The sequence below is a fragment of the Schistocerca nitens genome, chromosome 2, assembly GCF_023898315.1.
Source record: "Schistocerca nitens isolate TAMUIC-IGC-003100 chromosome 2, iqSchNite1.1, whole genome shotgun sequence".
Classification (NCBI taxonomy): domain Eukaryota; kingdom Metazoa; phylum Arthropoda; class Insecta; order Orthoptera; family Acrididae; genus Schistocerca; species Schistocerca nitens.
Genome location: NC_064615.1, coordinates 200,926,737 through 200,951,774, shown reverse-complemented (window position 1 = coordinate 200,951,774; position 25,038 = coordinate 200,926,737).

Genomic DNA, 25,038 nt, shown 5'->3' with positions numbered 1-25,038 from the left:
GCTTCGCCACAATCTCCAGATGTACTGTCCGAATTTTATTGCTTGCAGAATCAGCAGACGCAGGCGTTATTGGATGCCCTTGGACAGCTCGTCTAGGGTCAACGTGCAATGCAAAACGATGCGGCAGCCGCGGCTCCACCGCTACTGCAGCCACAACACGCAGTTGCACCACCTTTTCGTCCGTTTGATGCGGCGATGGAAAGCTGGACGGAGTGGTCACGCCAATTTGGATTCCATCTCGCCGCCTACAGAATTCAAGGTAACGAGCGGCAGCCTCACTTATTGGCGTGTGTAGGGGTGCAGACGTACCGTGTGATAGTGAAATTGTTTCCCCGCCGCGACGTAGCAACTCTTTCCTACGAAGAAATTTTGTCTGCATTAGATGCATATTTCAAGGAATCAGTCAATGTAGTTGCAAAAAGGTATACGTTCTTTCGTACAAAATGTACGGCCGGTCAAACTAGTCGGGAGTGGGTTGCAACTTTGCAAGGCCTTACTAGGGATTGTGCTTTTGAGTGTGAATGTGGACTCCCTTATTCAGATACTATGGTACGTGATGCCATTGCACAGAACGTTTCTGATGTTCGTATACGGGAACAGATTTTGAAACTAGTCAATCCCTCCCTTCAACAAGTGATGGACATCTTGGATAAGCAGGACACACTTGACTTTGCTCAGGAATCATTTGAAACTTCGCTAGCCGTGTGTCACATTAACCAGCCCGCCGGGCGAGCTGCACGGAACAGTAAACAGCCCTTGCGCTCGTCCGCGCAGCTGCCGCCCAGCTCTCAACCACGTGTCCCGCAGCAGCAAGCAAATGCAGTGCTAAAATCATGCCCGCGGTGTGCAACCAGACATTCGCGTGAGAATTGCCCGTCACGCCAGGCTATTTGCTTTTTCTGTAATAAAAAAGGACATGTTCAACGTGTTTGCCAGAAAAAGCTTAGATCGGACACTAACAACCATTCCAGGCCTTTTGCTTCGCGCCGGAATCGGAATCGAACCAAGAATACTCAGGCTCGTGAACGTTCACCCATGGACATTCATGTCGTTAATTCCACTCCGCCCAGTGCCGCTCTCTCTAAAAGTGACTGTGTGCGTCCCACAAAAAGTGTGCGTCGACGTCGCCGGAAATCACGTCAATTAGCAAGTGATTCTGTACCAGTGTCTGTTCAAATTGCACGAGACAGTCGCTCTTGTCGTCAGCAGGACAATAAAAATTAATGGCAACGTGATCCCATTCCAGCTCGATACCGGAGCTGCAGTTTCATTGATCAATAAAGACACTTACAAACAACTAGGCACACCTCCGTTGCGTGCCGCACATGTTAAGCTAACTACATATTCAGGTCACACGATCCCTGTGTTAGGACAGTGCAGCCTTCTTGCAACATACAAGGGACAAACAAAACTTGTGTCATTTTACGTCCTTCGTTCTTCTGCTGCAGTGAACTTGTTGGGTTTAGATTTATTTCAGTTGTTTAACTTGTCTATAGTAAATCAGGTCCCATCAGTGAACCAGACTGTGCCTTCAGCCAGTGTTTCTAGTCTATGTGAAGAATTTTCAGACATTTTTGCACCAGGCCTTGGTTGCGCTAAGAACTATGAAGCACATTTGGACCTGAAAGTAAACGCGCAACCGAAATTAGTCAGAGCGCGCAATGTTCCCCACGCATTGCGTGATGAGATCGCAAGAACATTACACAATTTGGAATCACAAGGTGTGATTGAACGTGTGCAGGCTTCTCTCTGGGCCTCACCCTTAGTAATTTTGCCAAAACCTTCCGGAAACTTGAGACTTTGTGTGGACTTCAAGGCAACGGTGAATCCACAACTAGTGATTGCAACTTTTCCTTTACCCCACCCGCAAGATCTTTTTGACAAACTGCGCCCGGGTAAATATTTTTCGAAATTGGACCTAGCAGATGCGTACTTGCAAATACCAGTGGACGACGAATCCCAGCGCGTCTTGGTGGTTAACACGCATCTTGGTTTGTACCGATTCAAAAGACTGCCATTCGGATGTGCATCCGCCCCTGCATTGTTTCAGCAATATCTGCAAACTGTTTGTGCCTCGGTCCCTACTGCAGCAAACTATCTGGACGATATTGTGATCTCCGGAAAGACGGAAGAAGAACATTTAGCCAATCTCAGAATATTATTTCAGGTCTTGCGACAAAATGGTCTTCGCTTGCGGAAGGACAAATGTGTGTTTTTTGCTCGCGACTTACCCTATCTGGGACATGTAATCAATGCCCAAGGCATACATCCTAGTCCAGAGCACCTCCGTGCCATACAAGACTTGCCTTCGCCGCAGAATTTGAAGCAGCTACAGAGTGTGTTGGGAAAAATTAATTACTATCATCGTTATGTTCCCCATGCCTCTTCCATTTCAGCTCCGCTTCATCGCTTACGCCGTAAAGGTGTTCCGTTCGTCTGGACGACGGAATGCGAACGCGCCTTTCGCCAGTTGAAATCGGCGTTGCTTTCAAATACTTGCCTTACGCCATTTGATCCCCAGAAACCCCTTTTGTTGATGGTAGATGCATCGGATTTCGGGATCGGTGCTGTGCTTGCGCACACAAATGGATCGCACGATCGCCCTATTGCCTTTGCGTCAAAATTGCTCTCGTCTGCGCAAAGAAATTATTCACAGATCGAGAAAAAAGCTTTGGCTCTCGTATTTGGTGTTACTAAGTTTCACGATTTCTTGTATGGTCGTCACTTTACCGTCATCACAGACCACAAACCTTTGACATCGCTTTTTCATCCGAACAAGCCTGTACCTCCACGTACAGCGCAGAAATTCATTCGCTGGTCTATTTTCCTCTCGCAGTACCGCTACGATATCTTGTATCGGTCCACTGCTAAGCACGGAAACGCCGATGCGTTGTCCCGTTTGCCTGTTGCTGAGGATAGAGCATTCGATTCCTCCGAACTTGCTTGCCTGTTCATTGATGCGGAAACCGATGACGTGGTCAAATCGTTTCCGATAGATTTTCGTCGTGTAGCTACAGCCACAGCTGCTGACCCTGTCCTTGCTACCGTTTTGCGTTTTGTTGCTACGCAATGGCCCTTGTCAAAGTCACGGATCGAGGATCCGTTGGTTCGCCGATTTTTTGCTCACAAGGAGAGACTTTTTGTTCGACGTGGTGTTTTGCTGTTGTGTTCTGATAATGATCAGTCCCGGGTCGTGGTACCACGTTCGTTACAGTCCTCTGTCTTACGGCTTCTCCACCAAGGTCATTGGGGTATAGTGCGAACGAAACAACTTGCTTGTCAGCACTGTACTTGGTTCGGAATCGATGCTGCGATTACGAACATGTGCTCTTCTTGCATGGTGTGTGCCGAACAACAATCCGCACCACCGCGGAAATTCTTTGCATGGCCGAAAGCCACTTCCCCTTGGCAACGCTCGCACATAGATTTTGCTGGTCGATTTTGGAATGCTCGATGGTTGGTTGTTGTCGATTCATTCAGTAATTTTCCTTTTGTTGTCCGGATGTCTTCCACGACGTCATCTGCCACCATCCAAGCGTTATCCGCTCTCTTTTGTATAGAAGGTCTTCCGCAGACTATTGTTTCCGACAATGGCCCACAATTCATGTCCGCAGAATTTCAGTCATTCTGCAAGGCCAATGGTATTCAACATCTGACATCCGCGCCGTTTTCGCCTCAGTCAAACGGTGCCGCTGAACGATTGGTCCGGACTTTCAAGTCCCAGATGTTGAAGCTGAAAGAGTCGCATTATCGGGAGGACGCGTTATTGCTCTTCTTGTCCTCGTATCGCTCTCAGCCCCGAGACGGTCGCTCGCCGGCTGAGTTGTTGCACGGTCGTCCTCATCGAACCTTGATGTCTTTGCTGCATCCGCCGCATCAGGTTCCTGTGCAGCGGCAGCCACCTGCTTTTGCTCCAGGCGCCGTTGTATACTATCGCAACTATCGAGGTTCACGGCGTTGGCTGCCTCAGCCGCGCTATGTATCGGGTTTTGGGGGCCTCTGGTGAGGTGCGTCGGCATCTCACCCAGCTGCGCCTCTGTCGTCGCACGGGTTCTGCCGCTCCCCGTCTGCTTTCAGCGACGGTGCCGTCCGGTCAGCGCCCTGAGGACCCATCTACTGGCTCGCCTCATCCCCAGGTGTTGCCGACGCTGCCTTCCATATTGCCCCATGGCGATGCGCCGCCGCCACCGCAGCCTGTTCTCCCGCCGGCGCCGCCCACAGTGGACGCTTCGCTGCAGACGCCAAGCGCCTCCCTGGGTCACGCGCCGCCGATCGCTTCCCGTGACCAGCTGTCCTCCGACATGGAACTCTTGCCCGATCCGGACCAGATGTCGTCTTCGCCCGTCGGGTACCCCGACGCGATAGAGGTCGAATCTTCGGCCCCTCCTGTCTCTTTACGGGCGCATACACCGCATGTTGGCGTGCACCCTGGACTAGGTATTCAGGCGTTTCCTAGCTCCCCTCAGACCGAATGGCCGGGTGCGGGTGGCACAGCCTCACCTGTTGTTAGGCTCCCCACCTCGTCGTATACGTCAACATGGGGTCCTCCCCACGGCGGGCGGAAGCCTTATAACACAACCGTACGCCGATTTGCGGGGGAGGAATGTGGTGTCACCGCCAGAACCACACTTGCTAGGTGGTAGCCTTTAAATCGGCCGCGGTCCATTAGTATACGCCGGACCCGCGTGTCACCACTGTCAGTAATTGCAGACCGAGCGCCACCATACGGCAGGTCTAGAGAGACGTCCTGGCACTCGCCCCAGTTGTACAGCCGACGTTCATAGCAATGGTTCACTGACAACTACGCTCTCATTTGCCGAGACGATAGTTAGCATAGCCGTCAGCTACATTTGCTACGACCTAGCAAGGCGCCGTATTCAATTGATATTGAGATTCTATTAATGTATCATCAAGAGCGATGTTCTACAAATGTGGATTAAAGTTAAGTATTCCAGAAGCTACGTACTTTTCTTTATAGCATTCATTACGTATCCTGTTTCAGACCTCACGCCAGCCTGCGTGAGTTTAAGCGCGTGCCTTTCGGCTTCCTCTCATTGTGTCTAGGCTGTCTTGTCTAGACACAACAGCATATCAAGTCGGCTGGATATACAACGTGCTTCTTTATTTTTGTGCTCCACACTACACCCAAAGCAGATCGGACCACTGATGCAGAAGCAATGGAAGAAACAATTCAAATTTAAAAGAACACAATGTTTCCAATATTGCCGATGCTGTACGGAGCCTCAAAATCTCGCGCAGACTTCAATGCGAGAAGCTTCAAATAGTTCCGAAAACAAAAAAAACTCTCTTTCGAAATCCGGCAGAAAATCCAAAGAGATTCTGATCATAGCATAAATACAGCAGAGGCAAGACGCTAACCATAACTTCGCTGCGCAATGGTGGTGGTACTATTACCGTTAACAGTACCGCTAAAGAGGAGGAAGACGAAGTAAACTTTGTAGAATTCGAATCAAAAATAGATGTCAACATGTGCAAAATTGAAGTAAATATCCTCGGTGAAGTGAAGTATCTCAGATTAATAAAGACAGATTTTCCGGTCCAGTTAGGTTCTTTTCAGAGTATGTTGATACAGTTCCGTACTTAGGAATCATATAACATCGTTCGCTCGACGAAAGATCCGTTCCTAAGAAATGGAAAGTTGCACAGGTCACAGCAATATACACTACTGGCCATTAAAATTGCTACACCAAGAAGAAATGCAGATGATAAATGGGTATTCATTGGACAAATATATTATACTAGAACTGACATGTCATTACATTTTCACGCAATTTAGGTGCATAGATCCTGAGAAATCAGTACTCAGAACAACCACCTCTGGCCGTAATAACGGCCTTGATACGCCTGGGCATTGAGTCAAACAGAGCTTGGATGGCGTGCACTTCATCAAGAGTTGTGGCTGGCGTATTGTGACGAGCCAGTTGCCCGGCCACCATTGACCAGACGTTTTCAATTGGTGAGAGATCTGGAGAATGCGCTGGCCAGGGCAGCAGTCGAACATTTTCTGTATCCAGAAAGGCCCGCACAGGACCTGCAACATGCGGTCGTGCATTATCCTGCTGAAATGTAGGGTTTCGCATGGATCGAATGAAGGGTAGAACCACGGTCGTAATACATCTCAAATGTAATGGCCACTGTTCAAAGTGCCGTCAATGCGAACAAGAGGTGACCGAGACGTGTAACCAATGGCACCCCATACCATCACGCCGTGTGATACGCCAGTATGGCGATGACGAATACACGCTTCCAATGTGCGTTCACCGCGATGTCGCCGAACACGGATGTGACCATCATGATGCTATAAACAGAACCTGGATTCATCCGAAAAAATGACATTTTGTCATTCGTGCACCCAGGTTCTTCGTTGAGTACACCATCGCAGGGGCTCCTGTCTGTGATGCAGCCATGGTCTCCGAGATGATAGTCCATGCTGCTGCAAACGTCGTCGACCTGTTTGTGCAGATGGTTGTTGTCTTGCAAACGTCCCCGTCTGTTAACTCAGGGATCGAGACGTGGCTGCACGATCCCTTACAACCATGCGGATAAGATGCCTGTCATCTTGACTGCTAGTGATACGAGGCCATTGGAATCCAGCATGGCGTTCCATATACGTTCCTGAACCCACCGATTCCATATTCTGCTAATAGTCATTGGATCTCAACCAACGCGAGCAACAATGTCGCGATACGATAAACCGCAATCGCGATAGGCTACAATCCGACCTTTACCAAAGTCGCATTTCTCCTCCTTACACGAGGCATCACAACAACATTTCACCAGGCAACGCCGGCCAACTGCTGCCTGTGTATGAGAAATCGATTGGAAACTTTCCTCATGTCAGCACGTTGGAGGTGTCGCCACCGGCGCCAACCTTGTGTGAATGCTCTGAAAAGCTAATCATTTCCGTATCACAGCATATTCTTCCTGTCGGTTAAATTTCGCGTGTGTAGCACGTCATCTTCGTGGTGTAGCAATTTTATGGCCAGTAGTGTACAATTAGGAACAAATAACACAATCTGTTTTCCTAATATACATATAAAACCAATATCCACAGACATTACAACACACAATTCATCACATCACCCAAAGTCACACAAATAGGCTGCATTCATATCCATATTACAGAAGGCATACAGCTTACCTTTAAAACAAGATACTCCTGATCGAAACAGGGGTATTTAATTTATTTCCGGGACAATATTGCCCATGATTGCCCCCATCCCCCCTTTGCAAGTTCGCATCCGCTTTTTATTTTTTTCGTCGTAGTTATTTATAAGTAGTGTTTTTTCGACTTTAAAGAAATAGTGGAAGTAATGTCGGTGCAAAATAACCGTTAATATGCGCTGAACGGTGGAATGAGGAGTTCGACAGTATATATATATAGGCTACAGTTACTGACGATCGTAGAACTGGTTGCTTGACAACGAGATATTTTCGGTAGCTTTGCGTGGAGCGAAAAGCCGAAAGTTCGTCGGTGTCGTTTCGTGAAGCATTGTGTGTCTCCGTTTCAGAATTTAGTACCGTGCAATATTCAACACGCTCGAGAGCCGATCGTTAAGGCAAGGTAGACGAGTGCCTCGCAAGGACATGCCCAGAGAGCTGAGAGCCGAGAAGTTGGCGAGCCTGTCTGAGAGACGGAGGCTGCAGATTCGATTCCCACGAGTGTCAGGAACATTTCCTTGCTAGCATGACTGAAAATGTGTTCCTCAGTGTTGTTGAGAACACCCGGAAGCGAAAGCAGGGGCTCTGATTTCTGAAGTCATCATGCGCTGTAGATACAGGGTAATTCAGCTGCCCCTACCGCTGTAGTTATATGCAACCCGCAACGTTATTTCTGGCCTTCATGAAATACGCGCAGGATTTCCATGTTCTCTCGCTCGTACCTAAACAACTGATAGACCTTTATGCAGGAAATTTAATGTAAATAAATTGTGTACTGGGATAAGTTTTCGGTGTAAGTCACGGCTTTTTAGTTATTCAAGCGAAACGTACAAAAGTGAGCTACAAACGCACCTCCACCCCGGCATTCATCCCTCACGATTCAGGATTTCTGGTATATTATTCGTGGCGCTCCCTCCTATTTTCGACCACAAAAACTATTCCCGATATTCGACCTTTTTTGGTCTCTATTAATTGGACTATTACGCCGCCAGCATAGTCGACTATTTCCTTAAAATTATTAATTTAAGTGTGCCCGTCAGGGAAATTAAAGAAAAACTGCTTTTGTATACGTTACGCTTAAACTAATTACGTTGACAATTCGATCCAAACTTAACCCTTACAAACACAGTAGTTTCGTAGTCAGAAAGCCTGACGGCTACAACGATGTAATTGTTTATTTTACGCCTTAAAATTCAGAAAATTGTTTCGTAAAGCTTACACAGATGTCAATTTTACAATTTGTATGTGATCAATTAACTCGATGGCATAATAAGGCCAGTCGATAAAGTCCAAAAAAGGTCAAATGTGGGAAATAATTCGGCAGTCGCAAATATTTGTGCAGTGGTAGGAGGGAGTGGCATGGAGAACATACTAGAAATCCAGACAGGTGTGTGTGGGGGGGGGGGGGGCTGAGTGTGGCAGCGTTGGAAGGTCATTTTTGCGTGTTATTCTTGAATTAACTCGAAAACTGCGGTCTCTAGTGAAGACGTACCTCAGTACAAAATTTGTCTACATTGCATTTCCTACAAAAACGTGCAGTTCATTTTTTCGAGTTTGCACGTAGCGCGCGAGAGAATACGAATATCTCGAGCGTGGCTTATGACAGCCTGGTAGTCCGCCTCGGTGGGTGAGCAGTAAGCGCGGCGGATTGCTAAATGAAGGGTCTCGTGTTCGATTCCCGGAGGTCGAAGGTTTTCTCCGCTTGGGGACTGAGTACTGTGTTGTCGTCATAAATGACATGCTGCAGTTGAGATGGGCACGTCCCGAACTGTAATTTAAAAAAAAAAAAAGAAAAAATCGGGTACGTATAACATTGCGGGTTGCATAGAACGACAGTGGCAGAGGCAGATGTTAGGAACAAATTACACATCCAATATCAGGGTCTGGTGACGTGACTCCACGTGTAGGGCGTGAGGCAGTGTTTGGTCGGCATCGCGTTGTGCCCTGCACGTATACACAGAATTAGTACCTCCTAGTTTCAGGGCCTCAACGGTGATACGCCGGGTTTCGAGCACAAGGACACAAGACATCCACTGCGATTCCCGGTTATTCACAAAGAGATACGCATTATTCAGACTTGTCTGACCACAGTGGAAGCGTCGTCACCACGTGACCGCTGTGTCACAATGAAGGCGCATCGTTGCGTACGCTTCCACCAGCACGCCATGGACTACTATAGAGTTGTTGCCCTTAAATGGAGAGAAGCAATTGCGGCACAGTGCTCCACTTTGTGAATGGACTGCGCCATTTTGTTTTGGCAGCTATGGCGACCACATGCGGTGATGGGATGCGGTGATTTCAGTGTATGCCACAGCTGTACACATGTGCCGGCAAGCATACACATTATTTTTTGTCATCGGTCTTCTGAGTGGTTTCATGTGGCCCGCCACGAATTCCTCTCCTGTGCTAACCACTTCATCTCAGAGTGGCATTTGAAACCTATGTCCTCTATATTTTGCTGGATGTATTCCAGTCTCTCTCTTCCTTTACAGTTTTTACCCTCTACAGCTCCCTCTAATTGAAGTTACTTCGTGATGTCTTAATAGATGGCCTATCATCCTGTTTCTTCTTCTTGTCAGTGTTTTCCATATATTCCTTTAGTCCACGATTATGCATAGAACCTGTTTGTTCCTTACCGTACCAGTTCACCTAGTTTTCAACATTATTCTGCAGCACCACTTCTCAATTGCTTCGATTCTCTCCTACTTCGGTTTCCCACAGGTCACGTTTCACTGCCATACAACGCTGTGCTCCAGACACACATTCTCAGAAATGTCTTTTTCAAACTAAGACTTTTGTTTGGCACTAGTACACTTCCCTTGGTTAGAAACGTACCCGTTGCCAGTGCTAGTCTGCTGTTTATGCCATCCTTGCCCTGTCCGTCAGGGGTAAGTTTGCTTCCAAGGTAGAATAATTCCTTCGTCTGTTCTCTTGTTACCGTTTATCGTTAATCTCATTTCTACTATTCCTTACTACTTTCGTCTTCGTCTACTCTATTCTCACTCAGTATCTTGTTCTCATTAGTCCGGTCATTCCGTTCAACACGTCCTTCACTCAGCTCAGAATAGTAATACCACCAGTGAAATATCATTAACATCCTTTCATCCTGAATTTTAATACCACTCTTGAATCTTTATTTCATTTCCGTCATTACTTCTTCGATGTGTTGAGTGGTACTTAAGTAAATAAATTAGTGAAATCAAAGTGAAGTAGAAATTAGAATATAAATGAAAAACTTGGTTTAGTTTAGATAGTTACATACTGGCAAACAGCGGGCAGAACAGCAGAGCAGAAGAGACAATGACCGTGAAGTCAGCAAGTTCCACATAAGCGGGCGCTGTCGATTCAGCCGTCAGGGCATCGCCCGACCGGCTCACGTGTTTCTCAGTTGTTGCATGTGAGCAAAGGCCCTCGCCTACATTCCAAGAGCCAATGACCGACGTTAAGGAGATTCTTCGAGAAGCTTCTCAACGTGACAGAAAAGGCAATGACCGTGAAGTCGTTCACCTCCAGTAAACTGAAGTGAATAAATACGCGAGACGCAGTGGGCCCAAGAGACGAGAGACGAAGAAGACGAAGAAGTGAAGAAGCGTAGCAGTAGTTTTCAGTCAGTTTCGGTGCCGAAGACCGTCATGCAAAAAGAGACTGCATCATGCACAGACGCACCAAGTCCGCCGCTGTAATGGAATAGCAAGCAGCAGCTGCGGCACCAGAAGACAGAAGTTAAAAGGTATTTGAAGTCTGATTTTTACATACCCGGGTGACTCGTGAGGATGGGAAGGAGACGGCCTCACATCAGCAGTCACCTGTGAGCTGGGATGAAGATCTGACAGCCGAAGACTGGCGAGCGGGAGTCCGTTGTTCGAGTCCGGGACACGGGCCTTCCCCCGCCGCGCCGCTCCGCTGACCGACGCACAACACACGCGGCCGCTTAGAGAAGAGAAACACTGGGACGCCATATCCAAGGTATCACCATCCGATGCACGACTTCGCTCGCAATAATTAAATGGGCCACCTCGCGCTGCGCGTCTCCAGTCAGCTGGGCGAGACGGCGACACGAGATACACACTGCCACGCGTAATCAGACGCCGCCGCCGCCGCTGCCGCAGCAGAAGACTTCGCAAACGACACAGCTGCCGCTCTCCGAGCCAGAACATCGAGTAAGAAACAGTTGTACAAATCTTCAATAAAAGTTATCTTATGTAAAAATGTTTCATTCGACCTCATACCCGAGCCAAGGAAGAACCCACCCAGCCCACATGTTGTTAAGAGAGAAAAATTAATTAATTTAGTATTTTCACCCTGACATAATGCTTTAGAATGCTCATCCTGACAATTGACTAGCATCAAAAGAGAAAACCCAGTTACATTTAGTAGCACAACTGTTACAGATTTACAGATTGAACAGTAGGGGCGAAAGACAGCATCCACGTCATACACCCTTTTTATTTCGAGCACTTCGTTCTTTAATCTTGTTGTTCCGTCTTGGTTTTTGTACATACGGTATATTACCATTCCTTCCCTATAGCTTACCCCCATTTTTTTAGAATTTCAAACTGCTTTCACCAATTTACATTGTAGAATGGTTTTTCTAGGTCTACAAATCCCACGAATGCGTTTTGCTTTTTCTTCAGTCTTTCTTCCATTGCCAACCACAACGTCAGAGCTGTATCTCTGGTGCCATTGCTTTTTCTAAAACCGAACCGATCGTCATCTACAGATCCCCAATTTTCCATTCCTCTGTACACAATTATTGTCAGCAATTTGGATGCATGAGTGCTGAGCTGATTTTTGTGACAATTCTCGCAGTAGTCCGCTCTTCAATCATCGGAATTGTGTGGACGATGTTTTTTTCCGAAAGTCTGATGTTATACCATTACTCTCATACATCAGTGTCATACATTCTACCTGTCATCACGAATAGTTTTGTTGCCACTCCCCCAATGACTTTATAAATTCTGGTCAATGGTGTCCACCCCTTCCGCCTTATTCGATCTTCAGTCTCCCAAAGAACTTTTAAATTCTGGTTCTAATACTGGATCCCCTATTTCTTCTATTTCGGCTCCTGTTTCTTCTTTTATCACGCCATCAGACAAGTCCTCCCCCTCATACAGGCCTTCAGTGCACTCTGTCCAACCATCCGCTCTTTCCTGTGCATTAAACATCGCACTGTTAATGTTACCACCCTTGCTTTTAATTTCACCTAAGGTTGTTTTATGTTTTCTATACCCTGAGTAAGTCTTTTCTGTAAATTTCTCTTTCGATTTCTTCACATTTTTCGTGTATTTCGGGATACAGAAATACCAACCACGTAGGAATATAACAAATAGAACGTGCAGAGAAGCTAAGACAAGATGAAACATGTAAAGAAACATGTAAATTCATCAAAGTTCATCGTATGACTGCATTTTTTGCGGTGATAATCAAAGCTTTTTAACTGCTCCTCGTAATTCCAATTGCTATATGTGCGCCCTTTGGTCGCAAGAGTACATATAGAGGCCTGGATGTGAGATTAACTTTATCTTGTAGCATTAATTTTTATAGTCTTTCTCAATAGGAGAGGACTTAATTAATGACTCAACCGTCGGCTTGATCGCCAGACCTCTTGTACGGTATTGCCACATAAACCAAAGCAAACGCCTCTTTCTCTTATAAGACCTATGTCTTTTGACTGGTTTAGCCCTGTCGGCCATCTCGTGGTCTTATCTTTCCACACCGACTTATTTTTTAAAATCAACATCTCCAATAATCACACATGTTATAATCTTTGTTTTGCTTCAGCGACTTTTCCCTAGCACTTCTTCCAGGGCCAAACTAGCTATAACTAGATATCTGTCTTTTGTTTATGTTTAAAGTTTTTCATCGATTATTCATTTTACTTTCTCTTCCCTTACCTGTTCATTTAGTTTTCAACATCCCTCCTCAGTATAACACAAAAAGTTTGTGAATTTTAGTTTTACGCTCCCTTGTCGAAATGTTTTGAGAAATCCTTCTTAGGTTAACAACAATGAGCAGTCATTACGTTGCAAAGTTTTTCAGCGTTCCTTTCGTTTCATATTCAGAAGGCATTTTGCGGGATATAGCTCAGCGGGCGCCTCCAAAACATTACGACAGACAGCAGAAGTAGAAATCTGTGTTTCTACACACATTAAAAAAAGTTTTGCATCACCCCGGTTCCCAGAACTACTGAAGATAGACGTTGACTGTGGATATTGTATCACAGACACGTCACTTTGGCTGTTCAGAGATGTCACTAAACCCGCCCAAAGATGTAAACAACCATGCATGAGCAGCGCCTATTAGTCGGAGGGGGTCCGACAGTCGATCAGTTCCAGCCATTCCACCAGGAAGGAGGTACGCGGGTGGTACTGCCTGCAGTTCAACCATGCCTAGACAGTCAATAGCGCGGTTCGATCGCGCCCGCATTGTTACTTTGTACCAGGAAGGGCTCTCAACAAGAGAAGTGTTCAGGTTTCTCGGAGTCAATCAAAGCTATCTTGTTCGGACATGGAAGAGATACAGAGAGACAGGAACAGTCGACGCTCAGGCCGCCCAAGGGCTACTATTGCAGTGGATGACCGCTACCTACGGATTATGGCTCGGGGGAACTCTGACAGCAACGCCACCAAGTTGGGCAATGCTTATCGTGCAGCAACAGGACGTCGTGTTACGACTTAAACTTTGCGCAATAGGCTGCATGGTGCGCAACTTCACTCCCGATGTCCATGGCGAGTTCCATCTTTGCAACCATGATACCATGCAGCGCGGTACAGATGGGCCCAGTAAAATGCCAAATGGACCGCTCAGGATTGGCATCAAGTTCTCTTCACCGATGAGTGTCGCATGTACTTTCAACCAGACAATCGTCGGAGACATGTTTGGAGGCATCCCGGTCAGGCTGAACGCCTTAGACACACTGTCCAGCGAGTGCAGCAAGGTGGAGGTTGCCTGATGTTTTGGGGTGGCATTATGTGGGGCCGGCATACGCCGCTGGTGGTCATGGAAGGAGCCGTAACGGCTGAACGATACGTGAATGCCATCCTCCGACCGATAGTGCAACCGTATCGACAGCATATTGGCGAAGCATTTGTCTTCGTGAACGAAAATTCACTCCCCCACGGTGCACATCCTTCGAATGACTTCATTCAGGGCAATGACAGCGGTCGACTAGAGTGACCAGCATGTTCTCCAGACATGAATCCTATCGACCATGCTGGGGATAGATTGAAAACGGCTGTTTATGGACGACGTGACCCACCAACCACTCTGAAGAGTCTGCGCCGAATCGCCATTGAGGAGTGGGACAATCTGGATGAACAGTGCCTCGATGAACTTGTGGATAGCATGCCACGACGAATACAGGCATGCATCAATGCAATAGGACGCGGTACTGGTATTAGAGGTACTGACGGGTACAGCAATCTGGACGACTACCTCTGAAGGTCTCGCTGTATTGTGGTACAAGATCCATGAGAAATAAAAGGGGTGAAAATTATCTTTATGTTGGTCCCTTGAGGTGTAGCGCCACATACCGATCCTGCCTTGGAGGCGGTTAAGTGGGAGATGTGTCTCAGAGCTGGATAGTGACAGATGGTGACGCAAGACTGGAAGCGCACGTAGTTTATGTATCAGCCGATAGAGGACAATATAAAGTGACGGCATACTTATTCCGATGGCCGTGTAGAAATTTAGGAATTTTTAAGTGTATTTTGTGACGAGAATTGATATAAATTCCGCGTGGCATATTTAGCAGGTCGGTGGCTAAAAACTGTGACTGCATTAGGTACCGCGAGACTTAATATTTGGCGAGCATTATCAATCTAACCAATAAGTATTTTTGTAGCTATTACGTTTTCGAGAAATGCAGCACCATAAACTTGCTGACAAAATTTCCAACCTTTCATTTGTGTGAAAACTTTCTCCCGAAACGTAGATTAGTGACTTAAATTGCAACCTGGTTCACGTCGAAGTACAGTAGGTTTCACTCGGCTTTCCTACTGATGATCTGCTGAGACAATGTTAACAGGTAGGTGCAGGTCTGTGGTAAAGGGACGGAAAGAACCGCGCCAATTTTCTGTACAGGGTACTTAAGTTTTCAATAATCAGTATTTTTCTGTATATCTTTGGTCCCGAAATATCTATTAGGCAAAGCAGCAGTGCTAAAATTCTTCGTTTTTAAATTAGCATTTTTTAAAAAGCGATTAATTTTTAATCGTAAAATTTGCATTGATTTGAAATATTGTGTTGTAGAAAATGGGAAACGCAATCAGTGGTGTTTTAACAACAATGCCGACGGAAACTCTGGCATAAGAATTGGTACAGCAGTGCTGAGACAATAATGACCCTGTTGCTGCCTGTCGTGGCTCACAGTGAGCGTGAGCGTGCAGTGTGCAGGACTTGCCCGTTATCCTTTGTATTGCGGAGTGGCGCCAATCCTGGTCTGGAAATATTTTTACGATGTGACGTAGTAATGAAGTACAACGCTACACTTGCTTCCTTTAACGATTAATGATTTGTCTGCCATTTCTATGAAATGACACACGACGAAGGAAATTATGGTGACAGTAATAAATTAAAAACTTAAAAACACAGTGTACAATAAAAAATAGGAAGTAGATGATCTTCTGCCTATGTGTACACAATATGCCTTTAAGTGCTTGTCGCCCTTGAAAGCGGACAAATTACACGATAAATAGAGTTCTTCATCCTGAGTTTTCACCCTTTAGCACTGACTATTCGTAATGCCATCATAGGCGTGGTATAATCCTCGATTACAACATGATTTTTCTTTTATTTGCCTGTTTAATTTAATATTTTGATTCTATGTATCTTGAAAGAGAATATAAATTTTTCAATCTTCGTTCGATTTCTATCTTTGTTACAGGAAATAATAGGAATAAAAAACCGAAAAGCGGTTATTTCTGAAATCGGTAATTTTGTTCGGATCTAACAATCGGTTTAAACTGGAGTGGAAGAAATCCGATGTAACTAAAAACCGGCTGTTTCAGCAATAATCGCATCCCTGCTCTGCCGTTAAAGTACTTTACAATAAGGTGAACATTAGGAACAAAGAAATATCTTATTTGCGTGTATGAGGCTCTTTGAAGTACTTAGTTGTAACAAACTGTTTACTCTTTCTGCAGAGTTGCAGTATTTTCAGGATGAAATGATATAACTTTAAAAAAAGGGTTAAGTAATGCTGGTTTCGTAACGACACTTAAAAGCGCTTTAACGGGTAGCCTACCAAGATAGGCGGTTTATTCCATGACTTTAATGTTGTAATCTACAGAGGAACTTCATATCGAGATGACGGTCTACCTCGGTGACATTTTTATGAAATCTGCTGTCAGTTTTGGTAGTGTAAAACGTAAACCAAATTAACATCATCTGTTACATGAACGAGTTCGTAAAAGACGAGAGTTGTAACATCGGCTTCCTTTTATTGTAACACACTTTATCGTCCAGAGAGATACAACGCACAGTAATTTCGGACTTAAGAGACTTCACGAACAACGCCTATCAAATCTGTCGAGAACACTGGCGCTTAAAAATTTACAGTGCTCTTTTTATACAATCAATCCATGCTCGCATGCTTTTCAGAGACCATATAACATGCCAGTAACTGAGTAGTCTGCATTCTTTGTTAGTAAGACGGATTGGTTCTGAGTCTCCCGCGGCGGAATTATTGTGTAAAATATTCAGAGTTCTCAATTCATTTCATTATAAATCAGAACTTTCGAAAGCTGTCGCCTCCAGCGCATTCAGGAGTTAAAACTGCTGCAAGCTGGGAGTAGCACGGTATCTTGCATATAAGTGTGGAGCAGCAGAATCCAGAATATTCCAGAGGCGGGACGAATTCGCGCATGCGTGGGAAGGCAAATCAGACAGCACCCGGCAGAATTGGACGGCCGTGGAGCCACGTGACGTCACTCAGAGCGGGGAGGGGGCGGGGGCCGATGCCACGTGTCTCAATCGAAACTGCCTCTCTCGCCTCTCTACAGACGTCGAGCACTGTTCCTTGTTTATGCCCAAAGCCCGTCCGCTAGTGTATATCCCTGATCTCTCTGGAAAAGCCTCTGAGTGCCACACACAAGCGTATCATCGAAAATACTAGACTGAACATTTCTTCGTAGAGAGGAAGCAGCATGTTGTCTTGGGTGAGAGTTATCAACAGCAGTGGAAGTAATTTCAAGAGTGCACCAGAGAAGCGTGATGCCACCCTGTTGTTCAAGTTGCTTGTTAATGAACCCTGACAATATTAACATGACTCCGAGACTTTTTGCAGAAGACCCAATTATCTGTAATCAACTACTATCTGCAGAAAGTTGGAGAAATATTGTCAGTTCTTCATAAGATTTCAACGTAATGCACAGAGTGGCAACTTACTTTAAATTTTCTGAAATGTAAAATCCTTAACCCCACAAAACGAAGAAACATACTGTCTTTTGACTATAATATCTGTGAGTCACAACTGGAGTCAGTTAACGCATATAAATACCTGGATAAAATAATTTATAGGCATACTACACGCGACCCGCGATGTTACCTGCTGTTAAACAGTTATTTATAAAGAAGTGTTCATCACTGCACAGTCTTGGTGCATCCAGGTTACGCATCAACATGACAGGCACACCCACCTCCAGTTCCAACTTGTAGAACGGCACCGGCGATCGTTCTGACGCACTTACAAACTGTACAGGATGTGTGGTAGCGTCGTACCTTGGCATCACTGTATCGTCTGACGTGTAGGTGCTCACCTCACCATGTACTTGATCAATAATTTTGTTATTAATGTTTCCCTCCGATTCATTCTTGTCCAAACATAATGGGTTCATTTAATAGTTGACTTTCGCGGATGACTTTTCAGTCTCGTTACCCATCCCAGGTGAACAGTAGTCACATTGACCACCCCACTGGAATAAAATGTAGCCTCTGTGCTAAGTCAGACTATCTCCTTTCCAAAATTCATCCAAATCCGCCCAGCCGCTGCATCATGAAGGAGTAACAAACATACTAATTCGACGAAAACAGAATGTAAGCAATTTATAGTGCAGCGCAAATTTTATAATATTTTTTCGTGCAACAAAGTCATCTGCCCTCATTTATGTGCCTGTTACCTGGGGATACGCTCGCATTTCATAATGAAATCCAGCATCACAGAAGCCTTTCGCGTTCTACACGTAAAAGTACGATGTTTCTCCGTCATGAAGCATTTAAATGACTCCATCGCTTCAAGCGTCGCAGAAGCTATAAGATACGCCTGACGCTCAGACGCTAAAATGTACGGAATTAAGAATTAAACACTTTGAGGATTGAAGAAGTACACGATTCGCTACGTTGAATCGTATTATGTACGGCATATTAAACAATTAAAGCATTTCGCAAATACGACACAGTTCAAAAGTCAAAGGGTAAATAGCTTTTTCTAAGAATAATCTTTGTCCCACATTTCTTGCTATATTCTTCAAATCAATCAACACCCTGTACTGCGGACTTTTTAAAGTAGCCTATGTGTTAATTGAGGGTATGAGCTAAATCCATTCTAAATTTCTTACAAATCGGTGCAGACGTTTCAGCGTGAAGAAGTAACAAACATACACGCAAAATTTCGGGTCTTTAATGTATGTGGGGTATAGGATGAAGGGGAACGATCACAAAGATCCAGTCGTAGGTAAAGCGGATTGTTGGATTTCAGTACATTGGCAGGATACTGGGAAAATGTCGTCAGTTCACAAAAGAGACTCCTTACAAGTCATTCGTGAGAGCCGTCTTCGAATACTGCTCAGCCGGCCGGAGTGGCCGAGCGGTTCTAGGCGCTACAGTCTGGAACCGCGCGACCGCTACGGTCTCAGATTCGAATCCTGCCTCGGGCATGGATGTGTGTGACGTCCTTAGGTTAGTTAGGTTTAAGTAGTTCTAAGTTCTAGGGGACTGATGATCTCAGAAGTTAAGTCCCATAGTGCTCAGAGCCATTTGAACCAATACTGCTCAAGCGTGCGGGACCTGTACCAAATAAGACTAGCGTGGCGTTGAAAGGTCCCCTCAGAAAAATTAATTAATTACGTTATTTGATTTTCAAACAGCTGAGCACAACTGAACGCACTCAGACATTTCGCTCTTTACCTATTCTGATCAACACTAATCTGACACACAATATTTTTAGCGCAACGCAATCTGACTTTCAAAACTCCCTACAAAAGAATGGCCCTGACTGACATTAACCTATACCTTTCACAAATCACTTACCTCACCAAAAATCTTCGTTACTCGAACTACTGCAATACAGCGAGCGCCACTACTGCCAGCTAAATAAAAGATTCAAACTACTGATAGGCATAGTTAGCAAATGAAAGATTTTGATAGAGAACAAACAATGTATTTACCTTAATAGTGTTCAAAAGTCATAATATATATAGCAGTTCATGACATCCAGTCCTACAAATTTCAAAACTCCACCATTTCTCTCCTGCTGGCGGCTCACCTCCAACTGCACAACGCTACGCGCTGTTAACATCCAGCTGCCCAACGCTACAATGGCAGACAACAATGCAAACTAGCCACAGACTGCACACAGCACAGCCAGTGGTTTTAATACAGAGCGCTACGGGGCGTCACCAATAAGAAAACCTAAACAGCCTACTTACAGCATATTGGGAGTATGGAAAGAAGGACGGCACGGATGGTCACAGATCTGTGTGGGTCCCGTGGAAGAGTGTAACTGGGATGTTGAAAGAACTGGACAGGCAGACTCTTCAAGCTAAATGCAAACTATCGCTCGAAAACCTGCTTGGAAATTTTCAGCAACCGGCTTTAAGTTAAGGATCTAGGAACATACTCCACGGTACAGTCACATTAATGTGACCACATCATGTTTCACTACAACGTGCAGTAACCAGTCGCAGACGGTAGATGGGAGCACTAGTAGTGGTGGGCATATAAAGCGCCCCACGAAAAGGGGGGGGGGGGAGGAGGAGGGAACGCAACGATATGGGAATCACTGAAGTTGTCGTATTGAGGAACTGGAGCGATTTATGTGACGTCCAAGAGAGCATGATCATTGGCTTTGGGGCCAAGGGTGGAAGCATTTCCGAAATGTCTAAGTTTGCAAAATGCTCGCGTGCCCGTAGTGACTAAATTACGCCGCGCATGGCAGAAAGGCGCCATCCAAAATCGTAGCCGACGCAACAGTGGTGCACCGAAGACAAATGTACAAATGACAGGGGTGAACCACAGCTGCGGAAATCTGTGCGATTGAACAAATGTGCAACGGTTGATCAACTGACCGTCCAGATGAACCAAGGGGCTAGCAACAGTGTCTCCTCAACGACCGTTCAGTGAACTTTGCTGTGTAGGGGCCTCCCGCAGCAATCGCCTGGTTCATCCATCCACGTTGACTGTTTGTTGGGGACGAGGGCTGGAATTTTCATACCGATACTCCAACTGGATGTACACTGAGTGGTGATAGATGGCCTTTTCAGACGAATTATACGTGTATGGAGTGAAATGTCAGAGGGAAACACCTTGCAGCAATCGCCGGAAGGGTTCACGCTGGAGGAGGGTATGTTATGGTCTGTGGATATTTTTGTGGCATTCCTTGTGTGAACTCGTCATTCTGTAACGAACAATGGATCAACACGAGTGTGCGCCTATCCTTGGCTACCATGTCTACTGCTACGTGTAATTTGTTTTCCTCTGCACGACGGCATCTACCAGCAGGACAGTGCAACGTGTCACACAGGTCGTAGTTACATGCGAGGTTCGAAGATCACCAGGATGAGTTTCCCGTACTCTGCAGTCACCGGATTCCCCGAATTTAAACGAAACCGAGAATCTGTGGGAGCACCTCGGTCAGTCTGTTCACGCCATGGATCCTCGACCGAGAAACCTAGGGCAGCTGGCCACAGCTTTGGAGTAGCCATCCCTGTCGGTGAATTCCAGAACCTCACTGACTGTCTTCCTACACGTCTGGCAGCGGTCCACACTGTTAAAAGTTGTTACACAGACTTGCGATAAGTCTTCACATTAATGTCACTAGACAGTGTACAGATTCCTAAGTTTCGCTCTTGTAGGTATCGCGAAGGCTGCATTAATTACAGTCCGCAGTCAGGCCTTCAAGCAGTCAATATTCCCCATCCCCATATGCGAATAAAACGGGGAGAACTCTAGTAACTGATTCGATGGCAAGTACCGGCTGCCATACACTTCCCAATGGTTTTCAGGGTATAGACGTAGAAGTTATCGCACTGCATCTTTAAGTGAATCCCACTAGACTGTCGGAAAAAGACAGGAATGCAGCAATAAAAGGCACATTGAAATGAAATTAATAGCAGGTCAAAAGATATTAAAGTGAAATGGTTACAGGAAATACGTGAAGAAATGGAAACGGAAACGGTCGTCGGAAGAATTGATTCAGCGTTCAGAAAACTCGAAACAGCCTTCGGAGGATTTAAAAGCAAAGACGTTAACATTACGAGTAGAAAATAATTGCACTATTAAACTCTGAGAGGAGAGTGGGTAGGTGGAAAGAGTACATTAAGGGCCTCTACGAGGCAGTGCCTAGAAAAACCGGGACATAATTATTTCACTATTAGAGTCAGAGTTTGAAGCACCTTTGCAAGATTTATCATCAAAGAATAAGGGAAGTTTTGAAATCATTGACGCCTGTGGCAATCAATGATTATTCGTGTTGGCATACACAATCTGTCAGACTGGAGACATTCCATTTCCAAATAATATCTTTCACACTTCGGCGAAGATTGCAAGGGGCCGCGGGGAGTGGGCGCGCGGTTAGAGGCCTTTTCAGAACCTCGCGCCGGAGTTTCGAGTCCCCCCTCGGGCATGGGTATGTGTGCTGTTCTTGGCATAAGTTAGTTTAAGTAGTGTGCAAATCTAAGGACCGATGACCTCAGCAGTTTGGTCTCATTGGAATTCACACACATTTGAACATTTGATTGCAAGGGTAAATAAATTGAGAACTCTCATACAATCTGAATTACAGTTGAAGCATCCAAATCGCTAAATAGAATAATATATAAAAGAATGGAAAATAGAAATAAGGATTTGTTATATGATCAATTTGGTTCTGGGAAAGTAAAGGCACTAGGGACGCAGTTCTGGGGCTACGTTTGCCGACCTAGAAAAGCTCACGTGGAGAGTTGCAGCAAACCAGTCTTCGTGCACCGAAGACTATAAAAACACCAGCAACAACAACAATAATCATTCACTTGAAAATGTATGTAGAGGCAAAACTGCAGTAATGTCCACAAGGAAATAACATTACAATTGCGACAGTGTTTCCATTTAGATAGTTCTTCGTGACTGTGACTCCCAAAAATAGGAAAATTGTCAGTTGCTTGACCTTTCTTTAGAAATAGCAACACATCTACTCTATTTTTTGAATGTGATAATTAATTTTTGTTCCCAGGCTTGAAGAAATATCTAGGTGGTTAAAGATTCATACAAGATGATATGGTTGAAACTGAGACAGATATTTATTTTTCACAACTGCACAAATATTACTCGTATTTTACTGGTGCTATTAAGCAACTGGAAAATTGGACTACATGTACATTAATTTAGAAAGTGACTATGTTGAAACATAAAAGTAAAAATATGTACTACAATTATTTTAACTGTCAGCGTATAAAAGTTTTGAATATGCCTTCTGTGATAAAGAACCCTTAAATAAAAAACAAAAGATTGGACACAAGAAATTGATGACACCACTTCCAAAACAGGGGCATAGGAAATGTCTACTGCAAGACTTAATACTGATCTCTTATGTAGCGTATGGCGTAGTAAATCACATCAATTTATTGTATATAAATAATTTGTAACATAAACTTTACGTCTAAATATAAACATACAACTCATATAAAAAAGAATTTGTTTACAAAAATACATAAAATACATAAAATCATAAAACACCTTGTTCTTCATACGCCATTTAAAGTGAATACGAACTGTTTAGAATATGTCTAGCATATGTACACAGTTGTGCTATTGTGTACCGTGTTTGTATGATGCAACAAGCAACTGTGAGCAATATGTATATGGACATAGCCCGTTACACAAGGTTCCTTATGATATGTATATTTTAGCGATGACAGACATTTTAAAATAAGCTATTTTTATCCACCTGAAATCTTGTGCGTGAGGTCAGCGTAGAATGAAGATATTTTATAACAAAGGATTTTAATACCTGAAGATGACAGCTTAGTCTGTTGAAAGCGGTTGTCTTATATAAAGAAATATTTCATGCGATCTTAGTTGTTGAATAGTTTTTAACAGTTAAACAGATCTCCCTTCAGTTCTCGCAAAATGAGAAAATTCCATAAAATATACAGAAAAACAATTACAGCTGAATGCCCACATTGCTGATATGTGCTATCGCCTTTTCGGTAGCATGCAGGAATTCGGAGTGGTCGCCAGTGAAAGTTGTCAGTGGACGAGCTTCAATTACTCGTATGTGTTCTACGATCTCCCTAGCAACTCCGCAATCGCACTTGCCAGAAGCTATGTTTCCCCATATATACAACACGTCAGCATAATGGTTCAAATGGCTCTGAGCACTATGGGACTCAACTGCTGAGGTCATTAGTCCCCTAGAACTTAGAACTACTTAAACCTAACTAACCTAAGGACATCACAAACATCCATGCCCGAGGCAGGATGCGAACCTGCGACCGTAGCGGTCTTGCGGTTCCAGACTGCAGCGCCTTTAACCGCACGGCCACTTCGGCCGGCCACGTCAGCATACATGTCACAGTTTGCTCGTTTTCCATTTATGGTAGAGCATGTTTTGAGAGGCTTATCGTATCCGGGTGGTGTGGTGGTGAGACGAGGTATATTATGAAAGGCAAGGGCTACCTGTTTGGTCCACCCCTTTTTCCTGCGACCACTATACTGAATCTATTTTTATCGAGAATGGTTGCACTGTTTGGGAGTGAGTGTTAAGAGCGCAGTCTGGTTCTTTAACTGTCGGCCGTGTCTCAGGCGATTTGCAGAAGAGGGTTTTTCCCGATTCTTTTCAGTTCTCTAGTGAGTGATTTCTCCCGTTGTAGATGGGGAGAGCTGTACTGTTTAGTGCTGGTAGCCACTACATTTGGGCCGCGTTTATTGTGCCTCTTATAAGCCGCATAGTTTGATTTAGTTGGACATCGAAGCGACTAGTGTGAGCCAAATCAGTGCACAATATTCTGCCACCGGATGGACTCTACCTAAGGCTGATATTCCATAGCGTGACGTTCGAAGACGCTCATGGAGTGCTGGCAAGTTTCATCAAGATGTTGCTGCCATTTCTAAGTTTGGCAGCTGTGTTTGACATGATTCTTGAAGCTCAGTGATCTAACCAGAGTGACATCTAGATATTTTGGGCGTCGAGTGTGGAACGGTAGTCTTTTCTCAAAGCAAATACTGAGTTCTCTGTTGGCTAACTTGTTGCTGAGGTTGACTTCTACCTTTGTGTACTGGGTTGCAATTTCCAGTATTGAAAGTATTTCCTAATAGCTTTTAGGTCCTTCGTCAATATGTCGTCATTGGTTTCTATATAATTACAACATGCGCCCAGCGCCAAATCGCCGACATATCCAAATTTCCGTGAGGCGTTTTCGGGCATATCATTTTTATAAAGCCTGAATAACAGGGGAGCAAGAACATATCCCTTACGATGACGACTGCTCAGTTTTATTTGAGTACTCAATTTGCAACCCATGATTGCATGGAAGCATCTATTAGAAAGCGTGGTACTGGCCGTGTTTATGGTTGTTTTGCAAGGATGATTTTCATGAGTTTTAATTTTAGATCCTATCTACAAAATGTATCGTATGTTGCTGTAAGGAGGGAACACAGCTGGAG